Genomic DNA, 18121 nt, shown 5'->3' with positions numbered 1-18121 from the left:
GGATTGAGGAGGAGGGGCAGGCCAGAAGGTAGGAGGCACTAATGGGTAATGGCTTAGGGGCATTTGAGTTAGACACACTGATTTAGCGCTACCTATTTCAGAGGACCTAAAAATAACTTGTTATACTTTTTTTCTGCCCTTTAAGATTTCCTGTTGTCTCCTTTCCCTGGTGGGTCTGTAGCAAGAAGTAAGGGTCGGAGCAGCAAGTAGCCAAAGGGAAAGTCATGAACAGCTAGCAATGGTGCATTTGGCAGGGTTGGGATACAGGACGTCGTGATGCGGATGGAGGAGAGCCGTGGTCTGGAAATCTTTGCACCAGAAACCCTACGCCATTAGCTGCTCTTTGCCTCATCAGAGTCCTCATCCCTTGTCGCCCAACTTTAGAGAGAAAGTGAGGAGAGCTGATGAGCAAGCCATTGCTCCATCAGGGCTATCAATGTCAGTTTGGTGTCAGCTGGACCTGCCCATAAATATCACAAACATTTAAGATTGTACATCATTTTATTGTTTGCTTTATAAGCTGCTTATTCGATAACTAGTTTACATGGTAGCTAGGATGAAGGTCAAGGAAATGGGTATAGTCACGTATATTGTTTGTTCTAAGAAATGGAAGAATGAATAGTTAGTTTCAAAATATATGCCTTGGATCTTTCATATATTAAAGATCCAAGGGATATATGTGTAATAAACATATATCCCTGTCATGGTACTTTCTCTTTAGAAGAGGGGTTGACAAGCTAACCTGTGAGCCAAATCTTACCATGTCCATTTGTTCACATATCATCTATGGTTGCTTTCTCCCTATGACAGCAGAGTTTCATAGTTGAAGAGACTATACGGTCTGCAAAGCCAAAATTATTTACTATCTGGCTTTTTTACAGACAAAATTTGCCAACCCCTAGTTTAAAAATCTTTAAAAAAGTTAAAGTCACTAGGATGCATTTTTCCAATGATTGATGTCAATAGGAAAGTAGTAAATTTTGATTATTAAAATGGCTGATGTTTCTAAAATTCTTTTACATACATATTAACCTCATTATCCTCATGAAAGAGTTTCGAGGTAGGTATACTGAAACCTAGTTCATGGATGAATACATGGAGAAGGAGAGTCACAGCTATTTGCCTGATGCTCGCTTTGGGGGACCAGAACCAGCACCCCAAATGTCCTCAGTCTAAATTCATGTGATTTCCATTTTTCTGGTCCCACCCTATAGCTGAGTGTACCTACTTATGGAGAAAACTCATCTAATAGAATTTCCAAAGTGCTAAGGAGACCTGTGAGCTCCCCAACGTCTCAGCCCAAATCCCAGCATTAGAAATGTATTCTTATGGATCAACAAGTCCTTCTCTGGAGATGTAAGATGCCCTCAGGAGGGCAAGATGTTTGGTCTGGCTACAAGTCAGTTGCAATTTCAGACAAATGCTTTTAAGTGAATGCTTTTCTCCTGACAAAGAGGAGTGATGTCCAGTGGGGAAAGGGACCTGTGGATGCAAAAAAGAAATATTTTTGAGCGTGGCCAGTGATACAGGGAGACAGATCAGGAGGGGGCATAGGGTAGTCAGGAGACATAAGAAGGGCAAGTCTACAGAAGGTGTTAAGTTCACTCTTCTTATTATTCACAATTCTTTTTGTTCTAATTGGTAGCATAGCGAGAGTGGTGCTTAGGCAAATGGATCATGGATCTAATTTATTTTAGTGATGCTTATATTCTTATCACCCTTTTCCTGCTGCCCTGGGACCAACCTTGTGTTTCATTTTACAGTTGCCTAGATACTGGAAGCCTGAGTGCCAACAAGCTTTCCTAAGACAAGAAATTTGGTTTTGTGAGAACTCTAGAATTATATCCCTAAGGAGGTTTCTTGCCATGAGAGTGTCACTGGAGCAAATTTGTGGACTCTAAATATCCTCCAGCAGATTGTGAAATTTGGGTATGACACTAGCAAATAGAAGAAGAGACAGCAGCAAATGTCAGGACGACATCGTTTCCAGTGTGATATTTTGTATGATACACTGTGTGCTCTGTTCAAAGACGTTCTTGGGAGAGAGAAGAAATAATGCCTGTTTATTTTGTGCCAAGTAATGAATGATCAAGGGAGGAAACTGAGATGAAAATCAGTTTCAGTTTTGAATATTGTTAGAAAGAAGCGAGAACGATGTCCCTTATGTTGGTGGCACCATCTTAAAAAGTGGAAACAGCATGTTTTTCTGTCTCACTTTGCATAGATGACAGAAAGTAGTGTTCAGGCCTGATGTGTATGTGACATGGAAATGTTTGTTTTGAAAAGAACATTCTGTGATAATAGTTGAAATATATGCCCTGGAACTATGAAATTAACTTGGTGAGTAGGTTAATTTACCCATTTTAGGATATTGCTAAGTAAATATAGAGAAAGATGCGGTTTTCATAAACAAAACCCAGTAAGCATTAGATTTCTGTATTGGTGCTATCTGCTCCTGTTTTTTGGAGAATTTCATTAATGTGTGGAATCTTCCTTCACAGGGTAGTGAGAGAAATGAACTGGGAGTGGTGTTCTTTGGGTTCCATTTCTGTTCTTGCTCATAACCGGATGGCTTTAGGTAGATCATTGTGTTTTTCTTACTTGATTTTCTTATCTGCACAATGAAGGGATTGAATTAGACAACTTCTAAGTTCTCTTTTAATTCTCAGGATGTAATTCTCTGATTCGTTGGGGCTGTGGACTCTAGTGAACTTTCCTCTTCCTTTGTTTTGACACCCCGAAATGCCATTTTCTCCTGACCTGACTCTTTTAAAATTAAATTGTGTCATTTCAGATTCATCAGCTCTCATTCTTTTTCTTTCCAGGAATTTAACCCTCTGTGCTAGAATTTTGGCTTCATGGAATTTGAGGATGGATAGATTAGATCCTCACCTCTTAACCAAAACATCGCTGACAGATCATCACTCTGAATCTTCTTATTCATCTCTAGGAACAGAGAGCCCATTACTTCCAAACTCAATGCATTTGTGCTGACTTAATTTTAATTGTGTCAAATATGACTAAAATCTTGCTTGAGTCTCTAATACATTAGATTTCGTTAAGAGTGCAGCTAGTTTATTACTTTTCAATCCACCTATTTGGGTAATATAATAGGCTTATTGCTCCTGCAAGAGTGTATCACACAACCATTCTAATCAAAGCTTATGAATCACTATGATTTCATCAAGTTTGAAGAGAAGGAATGACTGCCTGGTGGTATGAAGCAGTGCCAAGAAAATCACAAAACACATAGCTCTGTTTTTAACATTTGTGAAAGTGTTACATGTGCAATTTTGCTTCAGAGGGAGGAAGGGTGGTCGGGGAGGCGGGGGAGAGAGAGAGAGTGAGAGACAAAAACTGGCTTAGCAATAATAATATGCTTCACATTATAATGAAGGGAAGGATGATAATCCAGGCTGCTTTGAAGAGTCCATTTGGAGTGAGATGTCTACTTATAACATAACTGTGTCCATATGAAATAAATGCATCATGTGATTTTGCCCAACATACTTTTCTCTGCTTCATTCCAGTTGTCTGGAGATGATGGAATGAGACGGTGCTAAGTCATAAGCCCACAGTTAGGTAGGAGCATGTAGTCAAAGCAAGCTCAGCAGCCTGGAAGCTTGTTTTATGATACAAGCTTGGTTCGTCTCTTTCTTTCTAAGAAAAGGGATCATCTCTGCCTTTCTGAGAAAAATCACTCTACTGAATGATTCTGGATTTCCGTGGGAAATGAGAGCTCAATGATGAAATATACACATGAGCAGTGGTCAAACTCTTGATAATAAAACATTTAAAAAAACAAATGACCATCCTGAGACTGCTTTTAGTATCAGGAGCTATAAGGAAGGAAATTCCTTCATGTGCGAAGAGATACCTTACCAGGTGGGCTGTGTGAAAATGAAACATGGCTGACGCTTGTAAACTATCTCAGCTGGAGTCTTTCTATTTAAAACACATCATTTAATCTTGGACCCGATCTTAATCAGACTGTTTCAAACAATAAGTGTTCTAAACAGTCTGGTTTGTTTTTAAATAACAGGATAAATAAACTTGTTTATTGACACTATACATATCATTGATTTTTTTTTTTAGTTGAGGTATCATTGACATATAATATTAATGTTAGCTTTAGGTGTACAACGTAATGACTTGATATTTGAATAGTAATAGTCTAATTTTAATGTTAAGACTCTGTGTCTAATATTTGAAGACATTCATCTTCTTTTCTCCAAAACATATCTCTTTTACATTAAAATGCATATCAATAAGGAAATAGACGATTGATCCAGGCAATTAACAAAACTGAAATTCAGAGGGAGAGGTCCGGAAGGCTGCAGTTTTTAAACTGGGCCTTGAAAAATAACAAGCAGAGAGGAAGAAACAGCACAAGGGTATCAGGAACCTTAACTTCTGATTTATTTCAAATTTAGCTGACTTGGGAGCATGATATAATTCTTCCTATTCTACATTTGTCCCACAAAATGTTTCCTGTATTAAAAAAAAAAAAAGGGAGGCATCTTGGCTGTGTATGTGTGGGGGAGGGTGGTAGAAGATAGCATTTCCAGAGAGTTTTTCTTTTCTGTCTTTCAGTATTTTGCAATCATGTTATAGTTATTAAGTGTTGATATGCCAATCTCATTTGCTCTTGAAGTGAACTATTTAGAATGTTCATCATAATAGTTAAACAGGTTTTTTTTGTCCACCCCACCTACTTATTCCCAAAAATAAGAATTCTACATAAGCTCATATGCAATAATTGTAGACAACTGTTTTCAGCAGTCCCTCTAATCTATAAAACAGATATTTTTTTCCATCACAAATTTTCTATTGGAGTTCATTTAAATTTTTTTTTTAAAATCTCAAGTGAATATTTTAATTGCTACAAAGTTGAAATGAACAGAATTAAAAATTGATGGATTTGATTTTATCAGAGTTAAGTAAAAGGTTATGTAGGACTCATTGGTTTGTCCTATTCCTTGAGAGATTTAAATTAAGAATTTGGAGAAAAACTGGAGATTTGGATTATTTCCAGGCAAAGATTCAGATTTTCTTTTGTTACTGTGTTAGCTTAATTTTTGGCTTGTGATGTCCCATACATGGAAAAGGAAAAGATAAAGAATGTATAGCCCTCAATTTGAAACTGTATGGATTCACTTACTAGGCTGATTAGGATTTTGTCAATAGGGTGGGGTATAGACCTGCTACCAACTTCAGCCCTTAGTCACTTGGTTTCATTCTTTGGGCATTTAATTCTAGTTTTCTTTTTCAGAGGTCTCTCTAAGCTGAGCCTCAGATTTAGAAGTTCCTTCTCTGTAACTTTTGCCATCTGGAGCAGACTCTTGCATTTTCACCTCTCGTTCCAAATCTCAGCTGGCATCAGTCGTTTCCCCCTTACTTTATGTCGCTCATCTTCCCGTGTTTATTGAACAAGTGCCTGTAACCCAGCAAACGGCTGGGTCCAGCCTGAGTCAGGCCAGTGTGCTTCGGAGGGAGGCAGACCAGCTCCAGCTCTGACCCGGAGCACTTGGGCAAAAAGCTGCAGATAGGTTATGGCTTCTCCCCGGTAACCACTCCTCACTCAATACTTTTGGGAAGAAAAGTGAATTAAAGGACAAAGATTACTTAGTAGGAATTAATGAAAAGACTTTGTAACAGGTGTGTGATAACTGAGTTCTGCTGTGTCCCTAGCCCTCTCCAGGCCCTCTGCACAATAGAGGAAGATGCGCCTCTGGACCTGTCCACAATTCTGATCTTCTGTCCTTTGTCATACACTTGCCTCTTAGATTTCCTCTGGTTTCAAGCCCATTTTAAGCTTTTTCTTCCCAAGTTCATCCCGAGTCTGCTCCTGTTGTCTCTTTCTTGGCCATTCTGGGTCTCTGCCATATTTCTTAGGCATATTCTTAGTGTTTGCTGGTGAACACATTCTCTTTCTGCCTAGCTGCATGCATTTCTGCCTCTGCCAGGGCCTCTTGGATCCTCTGGTCCTGAAACAGCATTTCAAATATGCTCTTTAGCTATATTTTGACCTCTTATCTACGCACCTCCCCCCACAGTCCTACCTGCCTCCCCCCGACCGCCCACCGCCCGGTCTGAACTACAAATCAAGGTTTGTTGTCCATCCCATTTGCAATCCCTCTTCTCTATAGCAGTGCTTCTTAAAATTGAATATGCACACAAATCACAGGGAGAGGTAGGTGAAAGCGGATTCTGAGTCAGTAGGTCTGGCTTGGGCCTCATGGTGTTTCCAGATGGTGTAGGTGCTCCTGGTCCCAAGCTCACACTGTGAGTAGTAAAGCTTAATAGTTCTTTATTTTCATTTCTTGGAGGCTGTGCCAGGTTCCCAGGGCTGCCATGACAAAGAGCCATAACCTAGGTGACTCAAAACAACAGAAATGTGTTGTCTCACAGATCTGAAGGCTAAAAGTCCAAAATGAATATGTCTACAGGTCTTTGCTCCCTCTAAAAACTGTAAGGGAACCCTTCCTTGTCCTTTCCTAATTTCTGGGGGTTTGCTGACAAGTTCTGACATTCCTTGACTTATAGATGCATCACTCCAGTCACATGGCAGCCTTCTCCCTGTGTCTTCACATCATCTCCCACTACGTGTGTCTGTCTCTGCATCCAAATTTTCTCCTCTTAATAAAGATACTAATCATATTGGATTAAAACCCACCTTAAGAACCTCATCTTAATTTGATTATCTCTATAAAGACACTATTTGCAAATAAGGTTACATTCTGAGGTGTTAGGGTTAGAATAACAACATACCTTTTTTGGGAGCCACTATTCAACCTGTAACAAAGGCCTACTCCGTCTCCTATTTTTTAGAAAGTGTAAGACTTCCTTTTTCTCTTCTCTAGTAATTTTTTTTTTAAGTGGAATTCACTACTTTGATCAACAACTAAAACATGAGAAATTAAGGATTTTTAAATTTAGAATGGGCCAGATTTGGAACCACCAATGAAAAAGCAGTAGTATTGAAATATTTAAAAAAAAAAAAAAAAAAAAAAAAAGCAGCCCGGTGCTTTATTCTTCCAGGTATAATAGTCGGCAAAGCTTGGATTTCCAAGCTGACTGGTTCTAAAATTTGAATCCTAACCCGTTGCTTATTAGTTATGAGATTTTTGAGGGCAACGTACTTGCTTATGCTGAACTTGTTTCCTCATAAGAAAAATGGGTATAATGATACTTGGTATGTAAAGGGTGGTTGAGAGGATCAAAAAGGCTTTCAGAGCACCTGGTGGGGAGTAGACATTAAATATGTGTGATCATTTGTTTTGTAGTATAAGTCTTTGTTCTGAATATCTCAGTAGAACCGTCAGTGATACTTAAGGCAGGTCACCCAATGGGCCATCCAGGGCAGCCAGGTCAGCTTTTGAGCTTCTGCCCTTTTCTCCTTCTATATAAACCACAACAGTGGTTCAGAGGAGCAAAAAAGGACAAAGGGACTGCATTTCATTGATTTTCTGTGCAATTTCCCATCATGGATCTAAAAGAAAAATACTGTTTTCTCCTACACATCTATATTTTAATGTATATCATCATTTTCCTTGTTGTATTCACATTTTTTTTTTATAAATAATTTCCCCTAACTCTATGCCATACAGAAATATTTCCATCCTTTGATTGTTGATTGTATACAGAGAGGTGCATTTGAAATGTTGCTGCTTCTAAAATGAATGTAGCAGGACTCACTATAATAGAGGTCATTCACTTTGATGTTTGAATGAAAAATGACATTATCTGTTGCTAGTCCAGCATCTGGACTCTCATTGCTTGGTCATTTATGTTGGAGATAGAGTTTTCAAAGTAGAGTCTGAATGAAAAATAGGAATGGTTGAGGGGAACATACTGTAGTTGCAAATTCATTTGTTTTCTAGATCTGTGTGAATCACTGCAAAAGTAAAATGATAATGCTTAGGCTAGGTTGGGGTTCCCAGTTGAATGTGAAACAAATATTACTTAGCTTTCATATACCAACCACATTGGGAGCTTACACACCTAAACAGTCATGCATGCAACAGCGGAAAACTTTGTCCTCATGTTTCTGTTAATGTCGAGGCAGATGTCGTTCCTGAACTGGCCTCTTATCACACGTCCATATAAACTATACTAAGAAGATACTGTGTGTGTGTGTTGGGGGGGGGCTAATTGAGTGTGCAAACAATACACACACATAAAATGTACATACTCATTTATTTCTGTATTTCGTAATTGTCAAAGGAAAAAAAAAACAACTTTGTTTTTTAATGAATAAAGTCAAAACTTTTTTTAAAGATTATTTGATCCATGCCTCCACCCCAAATATCCAGAAGGGTAGAGGGGTTCAAAAGATTGTCAGAGGAAAAAGACATTTCGTAGATGAGTTTACTCGAAGTGAAGAGTTTTACTTCAGTCATTTCACAAGTGAGACAGACTGAAAGAAACTAGCAGGGCATTCTGAATGCTTGCATCTGGTTTGCTTCAAATGGTTTCACATTCATGGAGTTTCAAGTAAAAATAAAGTTCATAGCAAAATGAAATGCTATTTAAACCATGTGAACTGGAGCCAGTGAAAAAATCCATCCTCATAACCACAATGTGTGAAGTTCTGCTTGGTAAGTCATTTTTCAGAGAAGGTATGCAAAATTAAACCAGATACACCTGGGTGCTTGGGTTAGTTCTTGGGGTTAAATTAGGTCAGCCTTTCCCATCTAGTGTCTCAGCATGCAATTTGCTCAATTTTTTCTCTAACAATTATTTATGGAGCTTCTATGTGATAGATATTGCTATAGGTGTGTGAGTGGTACAGTAATGTTCTATGTAGCATATGGTTCATGACACTGAGGACTATATACTCTATTGGCAAAGACAAAAATACATGTTTTTGTGTGGTAGAATAATTTATTGAGTACTACTAGTAAAACGGGGGAAAGAAGTAAAATTAGTTGCTCACCTCCTTAGGCCAAGGAGCTAGAAATAGATGGTTCTTTACAGTGGTTCCTCCTAGGATTTCTGTACTGAGACAAAGGGGATTATCACTATTATGAAAAGCATAGATCGGTACTGTGCAGGGTTTGGGGGAGAACTCTTCCATAGTCAATCACAAAAGTTACATGGATCAGGCATGTAACTCAAATAGGCATTATCTATTTGTGTTAGTCAGGGTTCTCCAGAGAAACAGAACCAACAGGAGATATATGGGGGGATATTTTATTCCAGAGAAACAGAACCAACAGGAGATATATGGGGGAGGGGGGGATATTTTAAGGAATTAGTTCACGTGATTGTGGAGGCTTTGCAAGTCCAAAATCTGCAAAGTGGGCTGGCAGGCAGGAGATGCATGGAAGAGTCGCAGTCCAAATCCAAAGGCAATCTCCTGGCAGAACTTCTTCTTACTCAGGGGAGGTCAGTCTTTGTTCTGTATATGCATTCAATTGATTGGATGAGGCCCACCCACATTATGGAGGGCAATCTGCTTTAATCGAAGTCCACCGATTTAAATGTTAATCTTCTTTAAAAACTTTCATAGAATAGCGTTTGAACACATATCTGGACACTGTAACCCAGCCAAGTTGACACAGTGTTAACCATCACACTGACATTGATAGTCTGGAGTACAAATTGAGATAGATTGTCTCAGCAAATACTAGTCCCCATGACACATACAGTCCTGCCTAGTTTCAGAAGAATATTGAGATTGGGACTTATATTTGTTGGAGGATGGCACCCACAAATGTTAACCAGAAACAGTAACATAAAAGCAAAATATTGGTGAAGTATCTCAGGGAATCAGAAAGTAGTCAGAGAGTGTATCTTCTCTGGTCTCATAGGAGTTCTGGCTTCTATGGCATTCTGCTTTGCTGTAGAGAGCCAAGATGGGATGAGTAGAGCTAGAGGATGGGTAGAGCTACAGGCTAGCTTCCCAACCTAGTGACTCATGCCCGTTGCAAAAATCAGCATGGCAAACCATTGTCTCTTATGGTAGTTAGCAGAACATGGCCTTCCAATTTCCTGATACAGGAAATCAGAGAAAAGATCTCGACTTAGTGGTGAAGAGTTGTGGCTGGAGTTAGACTCAGGTAGAGAACCAAGCTACCACTTGTTAGAGTTGACTCAATACCTGGCTACCTTTCAGCCTCAAAGTGTTTTCACCCTCACCTTCCACCTCTCATCCTCTATGTTATGGAATTATGTAAAAATACCAATAAATATCTGTTTTATAAGGCTGAGGTCTTTTTTTGAGGCCACAAATTTAAAAATTTCCATTTTCCTTCTTCCCACTCCACTTCCAGACCCTGCGAGATGACAGTTCAAGAGAATATTATTTCCGATTAAATTTTCTTTTTAGAATGTGTTCTTATCTGATATAGTATATAGTTTACTATTTTAAATTAAATTAAAAAATTTTTAAAATTGCTTATTTTCTTTCCTGATTACTAGTATGTAAACTCCATGGAGGCAGAGATTTTTTTGTTTTGTTTTGATCACCACCTTATTCTCGGTGCTTGGAACAGCATCTAGCATACAGTAGGCACTCAATAAATATCGAATTAATAACTAAATAACTCCCCTGGTTGGAATGCAGCTAGTGTGGGTTGGAAAGAATTTCTCCAAGGGGAGATAGTGCCTTTTGGGAGGCGGAAAATTTACCTACTACCCAAACTTACCTACCTAATGCTTGAAGACAATAGACCCTGTTAGCCTTTGAATGAGTGCTGGGGGTACTATTCTTAAGTCAAGGTAGAAACCTGGTTCTATCTTCTGGATGAATTCTGGATGGGGAATAAATTTTCTCTGTGGGATGAAAATAATCATTTAGTGAGAAAATCAATCAGACTAACAAGTCGAAGCACTTAATTGGTTTGTTTTTCTTTTCCCCTTTCAGGTAGATAGACAGGTCTTTCGTGCCAAGGAGGTATGCATATTTTGTAAAAGCTAAAGTCCATCTAAGAGATCGCGATAGGTATCTGGAGAGAAAGAGAATGGGGAGGAACAGAGAAGTGGGGAGACCTTTGAGAATCGAGTTGGGGTAGAGAAAAAGGAGAATGGTCAAGAACTAAAAGAAAATGGGGAGTAAGTGGTGGTTCCCAGAGAGTGTGGATCCAAGCTCTTCTGGTTGGTGTTGCCCTTAGCTACCATACTGTAGGGGCTGGATTGCAACAAGGGCCTGAACTAAGAGAACCACCAAACCACCACTGAGTAAAAACCAGAAATCTTAGTCCTGTCTGTGATGGACAGATGGTGAGAGCCTCCCTTCCCACTTTAGAAATCCCATTAGCAACCTGGATTCTGGAGCTGCCCTGAAATGGTTAGGGCTCCAGGGCTGTTTGGGACTAATTTTCATATGACCTCTGTGGATTAGGGACTCTGGGATAGATTATAAATTAGATCTAAAGTTAAAAAAATAAAAATAGTGGATTTAAAGTGAAAAAAAAATAAAGTTAAAAAATAACTCTATGGACTAAGATTCCTAACTGTTATATTTATAAAGCTAGGTGGAGGACGAAATGCTGGAGGGATTCTAAAGAGCAAACGATGACTTTAATCTGATCATCAAGAAAGACTCTATTAAAAAATTAACATCTGAGTTTACCTTGACAACTGGGCAAAATGAGAGCAACTCATTACTGCTCATCCTTTCTGGGTGGAAAGTTTTGGTCTTTTTCTTCAGTTCCAGTTTATTTCCTCTGACTTCTTACAAGCGGTAGAGGCTTGTGGACCATGCGCCCTTCACTTGTCTCCTAACTGTTTGTGCCTCTCTTCATCCATCCTGTTTCCCAATTGTGATTGTGGTGCTCTAAGGTTGTATATTTCATGGGTCCTACTTTAAGCTCCAGTGATAGTCGACATATACAATCTTTGAATTTCTAGAAACATACATTTGCATTTCTCTCTTTTATTCCTTCTCCCACTTACCGCTCCTTCCCTTTTTTATTTTATCAGTTTCGCATGCCTTGATTTTAAAAATATCTCTCCTCTCCAACCTCAACATCAATTTTCATCAGTCTGAACAACTAGAACTCTAAAGTAGATTTAGGGATAAAATTAGGATGGAAATGAGGTAATAGATGTACACATGTTTTTAAAAGATCAAACTATAATATATTATTACATATCCAAATTAAAAAAAAAAGACACTAAATAATCTTTTTTATACTGCCACAGAGACAATTTAACAAAAGAAACAATATGAGATGCCAAGGGGTTCAAATGAAACAGGAGTTTAGTGGTCGCTGCTGTATTGAAGACTTTGAACCAGACATCTTAAAGCAGCAATAATACAATTTTACTTTAGAGTTCTGATGGTAGAAAGTTTATTGATCACAACTCCTCCAAGTTCTCAAGAAGTTTGTGGGCTCCCTTGTCTTCTTATCTTCAATCACTCGGTTTTTAAAAGAGTGTTAGATAGTGAGCATTTTCTCCTTACATACGTTAAAAAAAACTTTCACATAAAAATCAAAGATGTTGTTCTTTGATTTTTTTTAACCAGGAAAGTTTCTTCCTCTTCCTCTTCTCCCCCGCCCCCGCCGTCTTCTTTTCAGCAGCTTAAACTTTAAAGAAGAATTAATGTTAATGCTTCTCCAATGAAACACTTCCAAAAAATTAAAGAGGAGGGAACACTCCCAAACTCGTTATACAAGGTCAACAACAACAACAACAACAAAACAAACAATGTGATTAAAAAATGGACAGAGGACATGAATAGACATTTCTCTAAGGAGGACAACAAATGGCCAAAAGACATGGGAAAAGATGCTTAACATCACTAATCATCAGGGAAATGCAAATCAAAGCCACTATGAGATACCACCTCAAAGTTGTCAGGATGGCTATTATTAATAAATTAATAACAAGTATTAGAGAAGTTGTGAAGGAAAGGGAACACTTATGCATTGTTGGTATAGCCACTATGGAAAACAGCATGGAGGTTCCTCAGGAAATTAAAAATAGAATTACCATATAATCCAGAAATTCTACTTCTAGGTTTATATCCAAAGGGAATAAAGTCAGTATCTTGAAGAAATATCTGCACCCCCCTATCAATGAAGCATTATTCACAATAGCCAAGACACGGGAACAACTTAACCGCCCATTAACACATAAATGGATAAAGAAAATAGGACACACACACACACACACACACACACACACACACACACAAATATTATTTAGCCATAGAAAGAAGAAAATTCTGCCAATTGTGACAACGTGGATGGACTTTGAGGGCATTTAGCTAAGCAAAATAAGTTAAACAGAGAAAGAAAAATACTGTCTGATCTCACTTATATGTGGAATATTTTTTTTTTTAAAGTTTGGTCTCTTCATCTTTAAGGAGGGTGAAACGACTAGATTGTTGCCCTCAACTTTTTGTCCTTTCCTTTTTTTAGATCCTGATATCTCAAGGCTTGTTTATTTTCTTAGTTCTTCAAAAATTTATTTATATATTTACATACATTTATATACATATATTTATATCTATCTGTTATCTATAATATTTTATCCATATTTTCTAGTTGTTTTCAGTGGAATGGTTAGTATAATAGAGCTAGTAAAATTGACAAGTGGTAAATTAGACCAGAAAATATTTGTGTTAAATTCTCGTTATTAAAGGGTACTAAATCCTAAACTAAAGCTTTCAATATAGTGATACTATTGAAAAAGTAATTTCAATCCTAGGAGTAGCTAACTAATTCGCAATGATTAATTCTTAGAGTAGGGTTAGAAACGTTACCACATCATTGATGAATTAAGGCACAGATGGATATTTATATAGATTTCATGCGAGTGTCTTAGGTTTTCCACTACGAGAGCAAAGCCGAAGGCCAGAACAATTACTCAGGAAATTTGGAGCAAAATGTTTAAAAGGTCTCTGTAATTTATTTCCTCACCGAAATAATATATGTTTTGTTGCTCAACTGTATTTAACACATAACATGCAGATTATGAGTGTCCATGTAGAGGGGAGAAAGATATATTGAGCTGATGCAAATTCTCCAAAAATTATCCAAGAACGTATAGTTTTATTTCATTATTCATGCTATGTTGCAGTTAATTTTTTTCATATTTGCATACAGTGTTCTAAACATATGAACATCCTATTGCATAAGATTAACACACCATATGGTTGTGGAAGTCAAAGATAATTAAAAATGGCAGGCATTCTGGGAACACATCATCATAAAAGTAAAAAGGTCAAAATGAGAACATAATCTGGAAGGTGAAGAATCAAAATCTCTTTTTTTGAATCGTATCTCTTATGTACTTCAGTAAAGTTTCCTTTTCTAAAACAAAGATTGCTCTTCAGCCAACTGAAAGAAGCTTCTATAGAATCTTTTGCATTTAGTTTGAGAATGTAAGGAGAAGATAGACAGAGGAGTGGGCAAAGCATATTATGTTTATCTGCTTTATTACAAGGTGAATGTTTTTCTAGAATGTCTGTGAATACTGGATGGAAGTGCTGTGTGATACTGAAGACAAGGCATAGTAGACTGTTCATGCTGCTCAAATGGCCCAATAGTTACGTACCACTTTTAACTCCAAAGTTTTAAATTTATTTTTATGTTACTTTTGCACTTATATTAGAAAAAAAAAAGCCAGTCCTCTAATTTCACATATTGGAAGAGTTAGTCTTCAAAATTCCAAAATAGACTGGATAGGATCAGATGATTAGTGCCCTCAATTGCTGACCTAGTTTGTCTTCTTCCTGTTTAGTTTCCTTATAATTATGAATTGCCCGTGACTTCAAAAAATAATGTTTATGATTCTGTAAAATGGAATTTTAAGCTTCACATGGGTATGTGGTCATAAGATTGTATTATTTTTCAACAAACATTTCCTATTTTGGTGGAAAGTTTCATATTGCCCACTTTTATTGAGAAATTTTATGTAATTGGTTTAGAAAAGAGTCTATTGAAAATTAGTTTTATTTTGTGAAGCGTCCTGGGTGACTTTCTTGTGGCCCTGAGATATTGTTCTTCATCCATTCCATGTGGCAGTTACGGACCTTATAGCCATCACCCGAATATACTGAGTTCGCTGTCAGCACTGTGTACTTGCAGCTTCTCTGATGTGAATGCTCCTCCCTCCACACCCTTTTCCTCATGATTCAAAGCTAAACTCAAATGGTATCTTCATGAGAACTCCAAAGCTTCATGTAGAAAGTCATTCTTATATTGTGACAATTAACGCACACTGTCATAGTTGTTAACGTATTTATTTCTCCCTGTTGAATTTGAATTTGTATGGGGGCAAAGATGGTATCGTATTACTGTTCTTTAAATGACTGATATTTAATGTGGTGATAGATATGAGTAAATAATTAATAAATCTTTACCGAATGCATCTAAATTAAAATCCCAAAGTCTAGCATTTCTTTCAACATAATGTGTCTTACATTCAAATTTTCACTATTCTTATCATTGTTTAATTAAACATCATCTGGGAAGGGCAAGAGTGTATATTTGTTAATGTGTGGCTCTGTGAAATATCTGATACTTGATATTGTATTATTTCTAAAGATATACAGATTTTAATTAACTAACATATGCTTTTGAAAGAATGGTCATATTGGTGCGCCTAGACAAATTTAATCTCTCATCCCTTTAGAGGTATTCAGCATATCTAAAATGAGCGATGGCAATAATGCATTCACTGATTCAGTCTTAACAGACTGTCACGCCAGTTCACTTTGAATGGAACTCTTTGAGGTGTCAGAAGATGGGTGGAAGTCAAATGTCCCTTTGATGGGAGATTCTTTCTCTCTGGAATCTTAGTGCCCAAACATATATAGGAAAAGAAAGAACTGACTGCTTTTTCTCAGTAAGAAACAAAACTACGTTTTCTTCTACATGAGAACCGACTTTTAGTGAAAATATTTCATCTGTAATTAAATGAAGAGATTATCATCACTTCATTTAATTACAGTAGGAACTAATATGCTATTGGGAACATGGCAATATTCTCATTATTGTATATAATGTTCACACAGAGAAATTTCACCATCGTATGAAAGTTACCCAGATCAAGAAATAAATACGATTTTTGCTAGTAAAAAATTTGTCTTTATAGGAAAATAATGGCTTGTTTGTGAAGAAAAATGTTCTGAGGTTACTTGAAATTTTCTTATTCATGAAACAAATATTATCTGTTTACTATTATATTTATTTAGTACCATTGTGCATAAGGCATTGCTCACATATTTATTAATTCTGGATGCTACTCAAATTCAACTTACAACCAGATTCTTCAACTTTGATGGAATTCTTTAGAATCATTAATATTTCTCCATGTTCTCCAGTATTTCAGGTAATCATGCATATCCACTGCATGGGCCAGTAATTCTATTAAGGTTCTATAGATGTCCAACTGTGTTTGCTACCCCAAGAACATTCAGTTCCTGGAAGTTGAAAACATATCTCTAAGCAGCTCATAAATTCTGGCTTCAGGTTTAAACTGATGTCAGATGCCAGAGTCAATAACCCCCTAAGTTGGCGTGATCTCAATTCCATATGGTCCCATTAACCCACTTGATCTTAAAGTGCAAATCTGCTCCATAGATGATTATCTGAGCCAGGCTACGTCTTATGGAGAAGCAAGGCATCCTCAGTTCAGATATGTAAAGAGAGATTCATTACTTTGAAGTTCTAAGGTTATTTTCTCTAAAATACTTGGGAATCCTGGGAATCGTCAAGCGTGTGGGTACTGAGAGCACATAATAACCATTTGGAGGGGGTTAAGAGTGACATTTGGGGCCCACACCCCAACACAATCTGGTTAACTGCACTGAGTTGTGAAAGCAGGCTCTAGAGGTTATATACAGGTGGTCCGAAGATTATACTTTGGGAAGTACTGCCTTGAGCCTTATAATTCCTCATTTTGGTGGGTTTATGAGCCAGCTGCAGAACCGCAAGAGCTGGTAAAAAGATTCTTCTCGGAGCAGAAAGCTTCAGGGGAAAGTTATGAAGATTGAGGAGCAGGGTACTGAGAAAGAAGGTAGAGAACCTAAAAATATTTTGTTCATTTAAAAAATGTTACCAGTTGTCTGTGTTCATAATTTGTAATGAGGAATCATTTGGAATTATAATCGTATTCTAGTAAAAAAAGACTGCTGAAATAATTAAGGGAGTTGACTTTACATCAGTGAGGAGTGTGTGGCTTTTGTCTTTGGTGATACCTAAGTGAGGTTCCACTCATTGCACCAATCAAGCCTCTATCCCTGGACCAGGCGCTCTATAATTCTGTCCTTGATGCACCTCATGGGGAGCGGGTGGGGAGAATCTAACTGTGGGGATGGTAGTTGAAGTCAGATTTAAAAAGGACCCCCTCTCACAGGGAGCAGTATAACCCTGCTTTTTAGGAAAAGGATGGAGCTGGATTCTGCTCTTTGGCCTCAGCCAAAGCTAGAAATCCGGTGAGAGACCTTCATGGTCAGCTGTCAGTCCAGGGATTGCCTGCAAATTCACATCCTGCTATCATATTCCAGGAGATGGGCTCCAGCCATGTGTGAGCTTAATCCACATTTTATATGTACATCCATTCATTCTCTCACTTGTTGATTCTACTAACATTTCTTAAAGATCCGTCCATGTGTGCCAGGTCCTGTACTAAATGATGGAAATGAAACCATAACTGGAATTTAGTTTAGTGAGAGAGACAGACGAGGACAGATTACAATATTGGATTGGCAAGTGCTATGACAGAAAAATACGGGGTGCTAAGGGAACATAAAGGAAGAGAAGCTTGCTCAGACATGGGGATGCAGGAGGGCTTTCCAGTGGCAGGAGAATCTGAGCCGTGAGGGATATTATTGGTCAAAGATTTAAACTAATACTGAGGCAGACAAAGGGGATGAGAGTCATGAGAGAGAGTCATGAAATAGGAGAGGTGTGATCAAGGAACAGAAAATCCACATGTATGTGGAAAACCTGGAAACCTGAGCATACATGTAGCAAAGGAAGAGATTGCAGAGGCAAGCATGGAGGAAGCACTGGGTTTAGAGAATTTAGAAATGAATAGGCACTGCCCTCGATAAATTCATATTTGGGAATGGCTCACATCTTATCTCTCTTCTCATCTCTTCCCTTCCTTCCTTCCTTCCTTCCTTCCTTCCTTCCTTCCTTCCTTCCTTCCTTCCTTC

General features: G+C 37.8%; 1 long non-coding RNA gene across 1 annotated transcript in view; it reads left to right on the top strand.

The window, feature by feature from the left end:
- Positions 1-18121, top strand: part of LOC107195419 — a 279224-nt gene that overhangs the window by 257620 nt on the left and 3483 nt on the right. The gene's annotated exons all lie outside the window — the stretch shown is intronic.

This window comes from Pteropus alecto, unplaced genomic scaffold (genome assembly GCF_000325575.1).
Source record: "Pteropus alecto unplaced genomic scaffold, ASM32557v1 scaffold81, whole genome shotgun sequence".
Lineage (NCBI taxonomy): Eukaryota > Metazoa > Chordata > Mammalia > Chiroptera > Pteropodidae > Pteropus > Pteropus alecto.
Note: the sequence above shows the minus strand (reverse complement) of the source record. Positions and strands in the feature narration are given on the sequence as shown.